At 43.8% G+C, this 15,714-nt stretch overlaps 1 protein-coding gene across 2 annotated transcripts in view; it reads right to left on the bottom strand.

The window, feature by feature from the left end:
- The window catches only part of LOC139952891 (uncharacterized), an 88,916-nt gene extending 81,622 nt beyond the window's left edge, over positions 1-7,294 (bottom strand). For both annotated transcript variants that reach the window (XM_071952177.1, XM_071952178.1), the window contains exon 1: positions 6,113-7,294. The gene's annotated coding sequence lies outside the window, so the exon portion shown is untranslated. The remainder of the gene's footprint in view (positions 1-6,112) is intronic.
- Between the last annotated feature and the right edge of the window lie 8,420 nt (positions 7,295-15,714).

Genomic DNA, 15,714 nt, shown 5'->3' with positions numbered 1-15,714 from the left:
GGCCACGTGGCCCATGCTCAGCCAGCTAGAACCTCGAACCATGGAGGTAGAGAGGTAGAAATAGATGCTCGAACCATGGCGCTCTCGAACCGAACGCACAGGGGGTTTGACATTGGCCGATAATGATTTATTCATCCCCCATGTTGCCTGGGGCTTTCACACTCAGCCGGGCCCATAGCACGATCGGCATGTATAAAGAATCTGACAGAGCGTGTACGGTCGTGCAACCATTTCTAGACGAAGGAAGAAAAAAGTATTTAAACAAAATCCGTGCTTGACGGCTGTTTTATGAATGTAAACAATGGTTCGGGCGTGAGGCTGTATAGCCTGATTTTAAAGAGACCTAAATACAGACAATGTTGTTATGGGACCGAATCCCTCAATGAATGAAATTGCTGTTAAAATGTTTAACTAATTATTTAGTTCGAATTTGAAACTCCGCACCTCAAATTGTTCATGCCCTTCCGGCTGTCGTGCACACCTTGTTGAAAGAGAATCATGCTTCCTCCATCTTGGTCTTGTTTCTCATATCGAATAACAATAATGAATGCTAATAATCATTTTGCAAATAAGAACCAGACTATTTTGTTCCTCCAGCCTCGGTTTGGTTACATTGATATCAATATAAGAAATTCAAGATGGCTTCCCATGATAAAGGTCTATGAGGAGGAGGAAGGACCTTATTGGCTGAAGTTCAATGTGTCATTCGAACTGCGGTCATGTCATTGGTTGATGGCCAGACACCAATAGTTTCGTTCCCGTGACATTTGTCCGATTCGGGAGATGAGAGTCCCCCCCCCACACCCCTTCGTCCACCATCCGTGTCTCTTTGCTGGCGTGGCTCGTCCTTCCGGGTAAATATTGTGTTTTCTCTGGACGAGTTGGCGTGTTGGTAATAAACTGTCAAGTGCGTCATCGTTAGCAAAGCATATTATTCAGTTTATGGACTGTTCGATTTTATTTATCCTATATAAATGTAGATGTATACAAAATAAAAGGTGAGTATTTCATTCAAAAAGGTAGTTGCGTTTTTGAGTTTTGCCGAAAATCCGGAATGAATGTGTCCATGTAGGACGAAGAGTAATAGGAATACACAACACAATCTGAGAAGCGTTAACGTTTCGGAGATTCAAATTTGTATATGCCATTTCAAATGCTGTTCATAGACCAACTCTCCCGATTCAAGACAACGTGTCCCTTTAAAATGGGAAAGAGAGAGAGGGGAGAAAAATACATGGCTTCCAGCAGTCACTATTACTCTTGGTAATTCGGCCGGGACAATTTAATAAACATCCTGGCGGTTTGTACACACCGCGTGCGCTTCGTGACATCAACGAGTTTTGTGTTTTTCTGTTTTTCCCGCGCTTCACTCTCCCCCTCCTCCACCTCGGATCTGAGAGAGACGAGAAATTGATTCGTGATCGAGGAAAGTGGCAAGATCCGTAAAAAAAAAAATACATTAATAAGGGGACTAAAAACACGTCAGCTCTGTCTTGATTGTGTTTTCTTTCTTCTTCACCCTGTCCGTGCCACTGTTTTTGCGCGGGCTACGCGAACCTCTGTGATACCCTGGCTGGCTGTTTGCGGAAAGGAAAAAACGGTCCCCGTTGGGAGTTTTTCTGGGCATTGTCGGTTTGCAGCTGCCCACGTGCTGCCTGTGGAATAAATGAATATCAAGATAGTATATGGGAAAGAGAGGGGGAAAATTACATTATTCTCCGTAACAAAAGCAGGATTGGGGGGGGGGGGGATGTTGAGAGAAATTATCCTCTAGTGTCTGAAAAAATATTCTGTGTTTGTTTGTTCTGTACGAATCGATTACGATTAGGGGCATTGCACGTGTTTGATAATTCCCGGTTGAACTTATACTCGTGAATAAATCTGTAAATGCTTGCCGTATATTTATGCACAAGAGCTGGCATTACGACGTCTAGATACTTCCCTTTTTTAAACCAGTTACTTTAATTTTGTTATTAGTAACAGTTTCTCAGTTGGACGACATAGTTAATTCACAGACAGGGTATACTTTTGGTAATTTTCAAAGATCAGTATTCTCAATTGGTGTATCACAACATATGCATAAAATAACAAACCTGTGACATTTTGGGCTCAACTGGGCATCAAATTTGCCAGAAAATTAAAAAACACCATTGCTTGCATTGACTTGCTTTGTGTGCTTTCAGATGCCTAATAAAGGCTTCGTAATGGGAAACAACCAAAATTTAGTTACTTCAGAGGGAGCCGTTTCTCACAATGTTTTAACTACCAACGGCTCTCCATTGCTCACCAAATAAGTTTCGTTAACAATTAATTTGAGTCATCTCCAATAGTGTCTGTTGTCTTTGGGTGGCAGACCCTGTAAAGTTGTTTTAAGACGCTGTGCTATTTTAGCCTGTATGCCTATATCGTTACCATATTCATACAGCAACAGGATTCCGTAACATGCCATCGAACTAGATCATCATGAGACTATTATTGTTTCTTCCTAGAAAGGATCAATAACAATCGACGGAAGTTCTTCTAAACAAAACACAAAACAACAACAACACCAACTGAGATATCCCAAACCCTCCATCCTACGAAAGTCCCAAAATGTGGCATTTCTAAATATACACACACTGGGTCTACTTCCGGAGCCGTATAGTCATCGCAAACACACCACACATCCACAAAAAACATTGAGCAGACTAAAAAAAGGTGTTTCATGCAAGGATAGCACGCCAAGTGGACTGAACGTCTGGACTACAAGCTAGGATGAATCTGGCTTTTTATCCCAATCGACCCACAGGGATGAATGAACGGAAGTAACGTCACTTCAAACACAGTGGCAATTGTAATGGCGTTGGGGCCGAGCAGACGGTAGGGAATTTCCTCTCCTTCTTGTTTTATATTAAACGCGGGAACAGTGCGTAAAGAATATGATCGAGAACAATCGGGCCCAACCTCGTAAGCAGGAGATATTGCTTAACAGTTTTGTCTGATTAGCAGAAATGAGCAGGATACAACTAGTCACACATTGTACATGTAATTGTATTTTAGGTAAACCTTGTTCTGGTGAGCGTAATTTTTTGCTTAGCCATTTTTTGTGCTTCCAGCAGCTGTGTGAAATTGGACCAAGGTTGCGGCTCTCTCCTTCAACAGTTACGGACGTGACATTGCTAACCGCTGTTATAAATACTGATCAAGAACAACTGGTTTACTCTCTCTTCCAACTCAAACAGTACGGACGTAAGAGCGATCACCGCTCACAGAAATATCTGAATCTGATCAAGAACAACTGTTTTACTCTCTCTTCCAACTCAAACAGTACGGACGTGAAAGCGATAACCGCTCCCAGAAATATCTGATCAAGAACAACTGGTTCGCTCTCTCTCTTTGAACTCAATCAGTACGGACGTGACAGCGCTAACCGCTCCTAGACTCAGCCGCGTTGCTCAGGAACGCTGTATCCTTTAAATAGCACCGGAAATATATTTGTTTGATTGAATTTGTGTTCTAATGAATGTCTGACTACGTGCTATGGTTGCGAACCCGCCCATGGCTGTAACATAGATTTAAGCATAGACGAAAGTACTCCCCATTAAGACGCCACTGGGGAAAAAGAAATGATGCAGCACGTGGCATGTGTAGGTATATAACTTCCTATATGCTATTATTTCCTTGCTATTCCTATAGCCTCGAATTAGAAATACTTCATCTGTGACGTTGAAATAGATTGTTCAAGAAGAAACCCCGATGACCAATACATGGTAGACGCTAGTATGTACAAGCGCTGACATTTTGTTTTCACCAAGCATGATGCACCATTCCCAAGCAACAAAATGTAGCATCCATGGAGCATAACAAACAACATAATACTTAAAATAGTATCTGAGGCCATCTGAGAATTACTAGCAATCAAACTCTTTAAAAAATATGGTTTCCCTTTCAACATACATTATAACGGTCCCACACCTATAGTCCTATGACCCCCGGACAGTGCACGTGCATGACCCGACCCATAGCATTTCCTTCCCTTTAGTACCCAAACAAACCTCTCTTTTTTCCAACTGGAGTTGTACACCCGCCGTGGGCAAACCACGGGCCCAACACCAGACGCCCCGCTTATACTCCTCAAGCGGTTAATGCTATTACCACGCAACGGCCATTTCGGTCACCTAGTTTATATCAGTCGAGACTCGGCTGCCTCGCCACGCACACACAACAACACGCAGACTTCACATGTGGGGAATCGAGGAAGAAAAACGCATACAGGCGTCCCGATCACCTTTAAAGGGGCTCGCAAATCTTTGCGGTGCCACGTTTTGAAGTCAATTAAATTCATGGGTCCCATTTTGTATAACTCGTGTACCAAAAAGGCAATCGCCTGCCAGACTTACTCAACTGTGCATACGCCGACTACTAACGAACAGAGTCAAGCTTTTGGTTAAATTCATTTCAACGCTCGAGGCTGTGTACGCCTAGTGGTTTCATCATGTACAACGACAGTCAATTGCAGTCCGTGGGGCGCTCTTAAAATGTTTCACCCCGGTTTTTCGTTCTAAAACAATCAGTTTGCCCGGCACTGTGTAGGGGATGTAATGTCGACACCCACGCACTATCATGTATCTCTTCGTGTAGATTTCAGGGCCACGTTCGCGCCTGCCTAATAACTACAACGACCGCCCGAGTTGGCTGGCTTGCGTTGTTGTTCTAAGCAACGCACTATGTTTCAGTACCACCCTTAACGAGTGTACAGGGGCGGTTCCAACGGGCTTTTCTGTTTTTGGATTCGAGGCACTGCGCACCAAGTGTTTATCGCACGTTATTCTGAGTTTGTTTATTTTTTCTATGTATTATCATCGGCTTTTTGATAAAGTTAAAACTTAGACGTGTACTGTCGGCGTGTCTGTGTGTGTGTTCATGATGCGCTCTTGTTGTTTGTACAACCAGTGACGTAGTTATATTACTGTTTTTGGTTGGGGACGTTCTCTAGTGGCGGCGTGATAAAACCGTGGTGATACAAAATGATAATTGCCTCAGCGACTTCTGATATCTTTCATGTAGCCTTTTTTTTTTTTTTTTTTAGATAACGACGTTGATTTATGTTAAATCCAAACTGACATGTAGGTTGCCTGGGTCCCTGCTTGATCTTTGCAATGTCAAAGATTACACCACTTTGAAATTTTGTGCCCCCCCCCCTTCCCCTTAAAAATAAAATACATAGAACACTTTGATCGTCCGTTTGCGTTTAGATCGGTAGATGCTAGATATTGCGCGCAGTGTATGCTGGAATGGGCTTGTGTCATACAATGGTTCATTTAATACCGTTATATGCGGTTGTCTCTCGCTACATAACGGTCAGATCGTAACTCTCATAGCTAGATAACTCTATGATACAACTACCCTTGAAAATTGCACAACACAACAATTAAAGCAATGGTTTACTAGGAAGACTTTAACAAGACACGAAGTTAGGTCTCCTTCTCAGTGAATAAATTTGCAGAAGCGATGTTTTCACATCACGTTTCGAAATCGTTCATCCGCATTCAGCCCACATCAAAGGCCATGCGGTTATGTATTGCTTCACCATGTCCGGTACTTGCGTTAAATTTCAAAGCAGGAGGAACAACTTCTTCATTGAATGCTTTCACAAAACCATTAAAGTAAGCCATAGTATAACACTTAATTTAGTTGTCAGTCTCAGAAGCAGAAATTAAATATAATTAACGTAGTAACAATTAAACGATTTTCTCCAAACCATCAAGAAATTGCCTAAAAATGAACGTATTGCTTCCATTGCGTTATAATTATTCCTTTATTAGAGGAATTGTCCAGTCAAAGTCCGAAATCAAGACAAAAACATTCAGAATATTTGATTGCTAAACGAAACTGATGTTTGCAGATAAACAATAAATAAAGTCCTCAATAACGTCATAAGCAATTGCAGTTTGGGGAAATGTGCAGTTTTGTTTGTGAACAAAGCTGCTTCGAATGGAAATACCATGGAGGTAGAAATAGCTCCATGGAAATACCATGTATATGAAATTTCAAGTCATCATCTGTCTGTCTCAAACCTTCCGACAGCTAACTGATAGAGAAAAAAACAAAGATAAAGGGAAAAAGCACTTACCTGCTTTCGTTGCGTTTGTGTTTTGGGCTGATTCGGTCGGCCTTCACTTGGAGCAAAGATCCGGTGCAGGTTTTTAACGGTTGGTTTAATAGTTTTGCCGTTGTTTACGAGGACACTTTTGGCGAGTCACACGTTAACGTAAAGATCAATGCAGAGAGAGAAGCCAAGAAAAGTATCTTCAAGCAAATCCATTGGTACACGATTGTCTATGCACAAATAAACTAAAAGCAAGAATGTTTTCCTGTTGATATATAGGTCCGTGTCGACTAAAAGCTGGACGGCTGGGATGGAAGGTAGGTGTGCTCACTCTGGAAGGAGGGTACCGCTGGAGTATAAAAATCTAGGGCACTCCAACTGAGACTGTGACACGAGTAGGATACTACCATAGAGTCTGTCCTTGCTCTATGATACTACTAACGTGACGCAGGCGTTACTTTTTGGGTAGTACGAAATCCATTTTTGGGTTGAGGATTTTTGCCACACAAGTCGTGGCCACTCGGTGATGAGCATTCACGGCCAATACTTTGTTCGGAGTCGTGACCATTTCACGCCACAGACACACCACGAGCTCGCCACCACGAAAACAGATGATAAGATAAATCTAGTCTAAATGCGCCAGCAAACTGCTACCGCTGTATGCAGGCAACGTTAATACCCCCTTCACACATTCAACGCACAGTTATTCACCGTTTACATACGGGGTGTAGATGTGCAGTTCTGACGATGTCTGAAACGGGTGCCCCGTCTTCGAGAGGCCGTAACTGCAGAGATGTTTGACCCATAAACCTAAAATTCCACGAGAAGAAACTTGGATAGTACGAGTATAGATCCTGCAAAATTCTAGAAGATTGAGGACACGAAAAGGTGTTGTCCGTGTCCTTAAATGACGCACTCCGATGGCTTTTCTGGCGTGTGGTTAGGGAATAATCGCCTTACAGTTTAACTGCACAACGATTTCCAGAAAAAAGAGACACTTTCTTTGACGAACCGCCGCAGGAATTCCGCTTGGAACACTCCAAAAATTCTTACAGGGTATAAATCTCGAAGAATCCAGCTCCAATGGGTTGATCCCAAATCCGGGATAATCCTTTAAACGCGGAAGTTATGACGTCAGATATTACGCACTTCTGTCAGGATTGCGCGCACTGCTGATCGTCCGTGCAGCATGAGCCGGTATTGAAATGAGAGCGAGGTTTGTGAACTGCAAGGCAGCGCGATTATGTAGCACGCCGTGCGATTGGCCAAGTCCCAAAGTGGTCCATCAATAGTGATTAGGCGCGTGTGTACTCTTGCGGAACTACCGGATCGTGCAGACGTGCCGGGTCGGTACCATTACAAGACAGGGGTGTTTAAATATCATCACGAACTGGAGGGGGACAACGCTCCAATAACGAAGAGTGCGGCATTCATTACAGAATGTTCCATTAAAGAAACTGCCATCCGTGGAACATGACACACAAAAACAAAGCACATGTGTAGATTAATCAACTGAATACGTTACAAAACATCACGTGACTTGAATTTGTTAATGATTACATGAAAGAAACGTCACGTTACAATGCGTGGATAATCGATTCGAAACAACAGACCGCAGGAACAACATCAGCTCTTTTTTCTCCAAAGGGGAGGCATGCATACATTTCACCATGGAGGTAGAAGTTCACGGCTTATAAATACCATGGATATCTAACTCTACCTCTTATGTAAATACTATACACTGTGTGCTTTTATTTAGTAGGTCAAAGTACAAGGAGATGTGTGCATGCTGTCAAGTCCGTCCCCTGCCCGCGCACACATTATCACCATAGAGGCAAGGTCCATGCTATCACGTATCCAGCATAGAAATAAACAGCAGCTTTACGGGTTATAATTGTTACGGGTGATTGGGATAAACCACCCCTGGATCGCAAAATGGTACGTCCCTCAATCGCCGGTCTGTAATAATGCCGCGACACGCATCCGCCTAGCAATGCTGCTGGGGAAATAAAATGTGTCCCCTTTGTGCAGGGGACTCGGCTTTCATGGGCACGTAGGCAGGCGGTTGTTATAGTGGTGACGAGTCGATATGCCAGGCAAACACAATGAACTAGGGGCCTGTGTTCTCTAAGCACGTTCTATTGACCGCGTACTGAACCCGCGCGCTAGGCCGATAGCCACTTGAGAGAGCCCGTAAACCCTGCGATCCCTCCGTTTTTTCTTTTCTCTTTTACTCTAGCTCTCACTGTATGTTGTGAATTCCGTGTTCGCCCCGCTGCATGTGGAATATGTAATCACTAAGAAGGAGGGCTCCCACACACACTGAAAAAAAATACAAAAACAAGTGATAAGCGTTGAACACTAGGTGAGTGTTGATGGTGGGTAGCATATAAACGGGAAGCGATAGGAAAACAGAAGTGGGGTCCTTTTCTGTATGTCTTGCTTGTATATAAACTCGCTCGACCTTTGCGTAATACTGGATTAGATTAGCGTGTGTTTTGTTTGTCCATGAGTTTTAGTGATTAGAGTAGCTCATCCTCGGATCGGTCTCATCATGGTCTCATGGTCTTCTCATCTTCTCATTATCGTCGTCTGAGCATTCGCCGTCAATGTCAATTTTTAAAATGGGACATTAAAGAGATATTATAAGGTATTGCGTTAATCGAGGATGTGAGATTAAAAAAAACACATTTTGAACATTGTGATGTTTACCAGAATTAAAATTATTACCGCAATGGTCGCCATTTTGTACTCTCACTTTAGTTGTTTCGACAAGTTACCTAGCTATATAAACACACAGTAACATCACCACACACAAACATCACAGTTTGTTTTTCTCGTGCACAAACTGATTCCATTCTCATGGGTTCTCGGGAAGGGGGGGGGGGGTGGCATGCCTTGTTGGCTTTTCATGGCCACTGACGAGAGAAGGCGTTAACTTGAAGGGTGGTTTGACCGGCCCCTCGTTGCGCGGTCCCCGGTCATGCGTGTCAACAAGCCAGGAGAATACAGTGCTGTTATACGGTGTGCTGTCTGTCCATAGTCCATTTATTTCTTCCCCTCATTTTGGTCGGGGGGGGGAGACCACATTTTGTGTCGGCTTGGTGTGGATTTGAAAACCGTCTCGTCTTTTCACCGAGGCCAGTCGCCTGGGGGATTTGGCCGAGGCGGTCCCGGCTCTTGATCAGTCAGTCCCCTGGTACCAAGCGGTGCGATCACGGGGCCTGGTAACTCGATTCGCCCTGATCAATTTGTAAACGAGGTTTCGAGCCAGCGGGCCTTCTCAAGCGTCGAGCGCGGGAAAACCGAGCCTTGCAGGCACGAATTAAGGCAAAGCGCGTAATCTCCTCTTTCCCTAACTGTTGGAACGGTGTGCACACAGCATTTTACCCTCTCCCCTTATTTCTTTCTTTTTTCCCCTTCTATAGTAAAACAGTGCGGGCTGCTTGGTGATATATATATCGCAAAGCATTCCTTGAAGTCAGGCCCGGGAGCGGTGCTTCGACCAACCATGGACCAACCAAGGGATCCCGAGCCTAGGCTGAGACGAGCGCACGGTGCTGCGGCTGTTGTTTATCGATTGTAGCACTTGAGCGCAATCACTCCACAGCCGGCCGGGTGGATGCAGAGGGGGAGAGCTTACTATACGAAGCAAAGGCAGTGGCAATGACACTTGCGCGATAGCGGTATAGCGGCAATGTGGCGAACATAACTGCCTTCAATCGGTATGGCACGCTCATCACTTCCGCTAGCGCCCCTGGCAGTAATAAATTTGTGGTCGTTATGGCATGAGACGAAGGGGGAGAGTAGAGAGAGAGAGAGACCGGGAGAGCGTGCGTGCCGACTGCATGAGGACAGAGCCCCGGTTTCTGGCACGATGGCTCGATATTAATAAACAGTAAAGGCCATCGGGGGATGGTCCGGCAATGGCTAGGCTTTAAAAACCTAGCGCCGTTAAAGAAGAGGCTCCACTGAGGGAACGAGACAGGGGGAGGGACCTACATCTACATGCGGTAAAAGCAGACACAACCTTGCTTGGTATTATTACCGCGTGTGAAGAGAGAAAGAGAGAGGGAAAGGAAAGAAAAAAAAAACCTGCCTGGCCGGTCGGTAATCGATCCGGTCGAGCTGAGCGGGGTTGGATAATAATATCTCGCCCCACTGCAAACTGATAACGTTCCAATGTCGGCTGCAGCACAGGTTATTACCGGCCTCCTCGGACTCAAACCAACGATAGTATCAGTTTGTCATGTACGGTTTTTTTTTTACTCTAAGTTTAAAGAAAAAGAATAAATTCTGAAGAAGCATGAATTTTCTTTCCTTTCAATGTGACAAGTGGGTAGACACACAAAGAAACTAAAATGAGCTTTGCTGAAAAGAAAAACAGACCAAGATAAATATTTGATAACATCAAAATGTATGTTTGTCATGGCCAGGCTTTCAGTTTTGCTTCAGGTTTGTTTAAGGTTCGTTTTTTGTCTTTAGTCAAAGTTAGTATTGTATTTGACACGCAAACCATCCCCTGGGAATAAGCCAGTCATTCCCAGCATGACGTCACACCTTTTACATATAATTGTGATGAACGGTGACTATATTTCACGTATTTTATAACGTATTCGCAAGTGCTTAGGTAATAATCTGTTATTATACAGTTACAATAAACTCTTGTGACTTGTATTAATGTATACCACGTCCGCAACGACACTTGTCTTATGTGCACGGGATATATTTTTTTGTTTGTGTTCAACCCCACATAACATAATAATGTCCACAGAGTGACAGTATCACAGAATTGTGTGTGTGGACGTGTGTAAGTCCACAAAGTGTTTAAATTTCCTACATTACTTGGACCATTTTTGTTATGTACTGTGTGTGGCCGTGTGTAAGTTCACTTCAATTCCCTCATGAAATCATTTTGACATTTTCGGACTCCGTTTTGAGGACGTGTATAAAGTCCACATAAAGTTACACAAAAACGAAGCGAGGACGCCCTCGGTCAGGTAAAAAAACAACCGGATTCCTGCCATTTAAAAACCCACGGTTTAACCGACATACATTCCCCTACAAACATAACGTGAATTACAATAAAGGACACGGTGGTACGTGCGAAAATTTTCAAAGTGCAGTTTTGATGAGGATACCCGTCCCCACGTGGCCACACTCCTTTATTTAGTTCCGTATCTCTCCCACGCAGTTTAAAGTGCTCATAAACATAGTGACGGGGGTGTACACAAGATCAACTCGGCACACAGAGAAGTGATTATTTTTGTGTGTCAATCGAAAAAGGGGTCTTGTCATGTGATTGGCGGCTTCGGCATAAAGTGATCCTGTCTGGTTTTCACACAAGTGCGCTTCGTCATTTTGGGTTTTGGTTGCCCGTTTACTGCAAGCGCTGTATAATGCATCTTTCATGTCGTAAGGTCCTAAGCATTGCTGGTGTCATGGAGAGGGTGTGTTGCAATTCCGTTTGTGTTGTGTGCTTGAGCATGCTGTAAAGTTAGATGGTGGTGTGTGCCCATAACACCGTCACTGTATTATTATAGGTCGTTGGTTCAAATCCAACCCGAGTAATATGCCTGTGTTTTTTGTCCACAGAGCTCGGGAAAGTACCGAGTATACAGTGCTAACACACATCTGTGTATAAGGGTAAAACCAATGCAAATTCCAATCTATAAAGATGGTGATATTTTGACAATTTTTTTCTGGGAGAGATTGGAGCTCCACCCCCGCCACTCGGCACCAACCGTTCTCAACCGCCCCTTTAATGCCGAGCTGCTAGGTGTCAACTGCTGCTATTCAAGACACGAGATAAGGAGATGACACATCGCATTAAAAGACGGAGAGGAAGTCTGGAAGAAGCAGGGACGGGGGAGTTTACACACTCCCGCCACAGACGCGGACCAAGAAGGGGTCCGTGCCCGGCATCTTTATTAATCCTATGCATTTATGATGCACAAGCCACTGACAGCTCGCCTTCATTATTAAAATCGCCATGCGCGTGCTCTTTACCTCCGGTGTGGTTCGGTATTATCATGCACATGGTGAACGCAACGTGAACTGTTTACGAAATAGACTATCAAAGGTCAAAGGTTAGGGGGGGGTCAAAGGTCACAGCTTGGCAGGCAAAAGCCGAATGACAGTCAACATTTTGACAACCCAATTCAGGTTAATTGTAGTGAGAAAATACATGGTATGTCATAGAGTATAAATGCAGTGGTACATTTAATCCCACTTTTAGCTCAATGATCTCATTCCAGTTATAGCGGTCATCACTTGTAATTTTTAAAACGGCTTTTGGTGACGTTGAACTTGCATGCGCGCTACTACCTGCTGTGACGTCACATTCCCACTGACAGTAATATGGCAAGTGCATACAGTTTGCCACAATCAATATTCCACTCTGCTTAAATGATGATAAAATACCACACATATTGACCGTAGATGTCATAAATAAAATGTACGGTTTACCCATGGTTTACAAATTGAGCATCCTTGCAGGTCCCTTTGCCACCGTGAAGTACCGCTGTTAAAGTGACCGCTGCTGTCACTCACATGAAACTTGCCCTTTTCACCAAAACGGTTTACCTTTTATAAATTGAGCAAGGACGGTCAGACTTCGCCTTGAAGGTCCCCCTTGTGACAGTAAATTACCGCAGGTATAATGACCGCGGCCGTCACTCACATTATATTGCATATTCGCTGGACGGGTTACCCCTGGTTTACAAATTGAGCATGTACATGTACTGTCCGAAGTCTCCTCGCCAGTTTCTTTGTGACCGTGAAGTACCGCCGCTGTTTTAATGACCGAGCTTGGTTGGCTGTCACTCACAGTAAATGGCTTTTTCATTGGTCAGTTTACCCGTGGTTTACAAATTGAGCAAGTAAAGGGTCAGAATTCTCCTCAGGTGTCCCCCAGCCCCCACATGTGACAGTACAGTGCATGCTGCTGTTATGACCGTGGTAACAAAGTATCAAAAATGATCTTTTCGCTGATCGTTTACAAATGGAGCACGTGCAATCAAAATACCATTGCGGGTTAATCGATGACCGTCAAGGACCGTTGAAGGTTTACCATAGAATTTAATGGTTTACCAGAGGGTTTCTCAAGGTAAATGTAGAGTATGTTGCTGTGGGGTACCCTTTGATAATTCATAGTGCCCGATGCAGGTCTAACGCGTACGTAGTTCGTTCTTGAAAGGGCAGACGAAAACTGACTTTCAGTAAAACACTGTCAGTAAAAGAACAACAAACAAACAAACAAACAAACAAACAAACAAACAAACAAACAAACAAACAAACAAACAAACAAACAAACAAACAAACAAACAAACAAACAAACAAACAAACTAACTAATACACAAAACACAGCTCATCCAACACCGGGTTCCCTCATTCATACACACAGATTATCACGGTAAACGTTTTATTGATTTGCTATTTTACATCTTCACCTTTAATGACAACTTTAACGCTTGTTGTTTCTCCTGGTCTGGAAAACCTGTTATATGAAAAGGTCGGCCGCTCTTTGATCATGTTCCTCGAGTATTACTGCGCGTGCGCAATATGAGAGCTTGTAAAGTTTATATAAATAACCGGTAAATTTCAAGTTCCGGTGGATACACAAAGACTACTTCCGTAATGGGTTGATTACGAATGCGGGCATTATGGATTTCAGGAAACCGTTCCACATATAGACCCTTAAAGGCCTACTTTTGGCTGGTTAAAAAAAAAGGCAGAGTTGGGAACGTTCGGTGCTTGTTGTACCCATAAGTGGTCGACGTCTGCATAAGCGCGCTGTGATCTTGTTTACATTGAATTGTAATATACAATATTAAAGGTGGGTATGCTTTATGTTCCAAAATGTTTTCCTTCGGATTTTTTTTCCAATACTCAAACATTTCTGAGAACACTTAAAGAGGCTGTGTCGTCATGACCAAAGCAGGCCTGTGGCTGTACATGAAATTGTGACCTTCGTTTCTGCTGATTTGATACGACAGGGGGTGTGTTAGTGGTGTGGGGTGTACGTGTAGTTGGGTGGGTTCATAATTTCATTTACAGCCACAGTCCTGCCACAGCGACACAGCCCCTTTAAGGTTTTTGATGAACATTTGAACTTTCAGTGCTCAACGCAAACCGTTGGTTTCGAAATCGATATGGATTAGAAAGATGTTTGAAAAGTAGAATATAACGATCCACACAAACATGCCTCGAAATTGCGTGGTTTTCCTTTTACTTTGCGAACTAACATGGCCGGCCATTTTATAGTCAAACTTGACTCCACAAAATGGCATGCCGTGTAAGGGAAACCATGCAATTTCGAGGCATATTTGTATGGATATAAATTACGGTATCCCAAGCGTGAAAAAGATCGAAAAACATAAAATGGAATGCACAACCAAATGGTTAGTTGCTGACTTCTGTGCCCTTCGACTTTCAGGGAGTGGTACGAAAACACATGTTTACCGAGTTCGGCCCTCAAAAAGAGAGTCACAACAACCGCGTGGTCACTTTAAAAGCTGGACCGTGTTTGAGCAGTGGTTAACCACGAAACAGAAGGCTCTTCGGTGTGGTACGACTAGAAAGTCCGTACACGTCCCATAGTATAAACAAACCGCAGTGGGACAATCAGTTTAAAGGTTGACCTGCTGAGAGAGAAAGAAAGGGGGGGGGGGAGTAGAGAAAGACAGAGAAAAAAAACCGTCGACCCTCTCCACCTCGTAATCTGTATACCACGTTTAGATACAACTCTAGGGTCTCCCGTTAGCAAGGGCAGTGCGTGGCCGTACCCGTCAGTCAAAGCAGGACAGCTCGACACCCCAAGGGTCGACCTGGCGATTATTAACCCGATAGTTTCACAATGTGTCAATGTCACTATAATACTGAATATCATTATAGGACAGAATTGTACACCGAAACCGTTCTGAGAACCTGATATAGCTGAACTTTATACGCGAGTGTCGCCTGATAGCAAACAAGAGGTATTCAGAAAAACCTGAAGAGAAAAAAAACGTGCCGCAGCCGCACAGTCTTTTTATACACGCAGCCTCATGACCAAACCCTTCACGCTTTAAAATGGCAATAACTAGCAAATAAGGGGAGGGAGAAAAAAAGAAGCAAATATTGAGCTTTGAACAAAAGAGCTGGAACAATACATGAACGGGATTTTTTTTCATTAACGGTTTACTGTGGTGTTCACCCATCGGATATTACTACAGTGCGTGTAAGGGACGATTCAACCTAATTATACAACACCTGTCGATTTTGAGCGCGAAAGGAGCATAAGGTCGAATGATCGCCACGGCAACGCTACAAGAGAAGTGAGCGTGAGTAGGTATACACATTCAAACCGGGTCCACAGGTCGGGGAAGGTCCACAGTTGGGTAACGTGTATAAAACCAATGGGAGCTGTTACCAAAAAGAAAATAGGAGGTCCACGGTTGCAGGCGGCGTAGAAACACATCGGGGTGTAGTTTCTACTTCGAGTCACGTGAACATGTTAACGTGCAAAACACAACACAAACCCATTGTGTGCAAACATAATGCGCTCCCGACAGCTCTACCGAACCCTGGGAGGCTGTAATGCTCAGGCTGTGTCCGAATTGGCGACTACAGTTACGGCTACGGCT

This window comes from Asterias amurensis, chromosome 21 (genome assembly GCF_032118995.1).
Source record: "Asterias amurensis chromosome 21, ASM3211899v1".
Lineage (NCBI taxonomy): Eukaryota > Metazoa > Echinodermata > Asteroidea > Forcipulatida > Asteriidae > Asterias > Asterias amurensis.
Note: the sequence above shows the minus strand (reverse complement) of the source record. Positions and strands in the feature narration are given on the sequence as shown.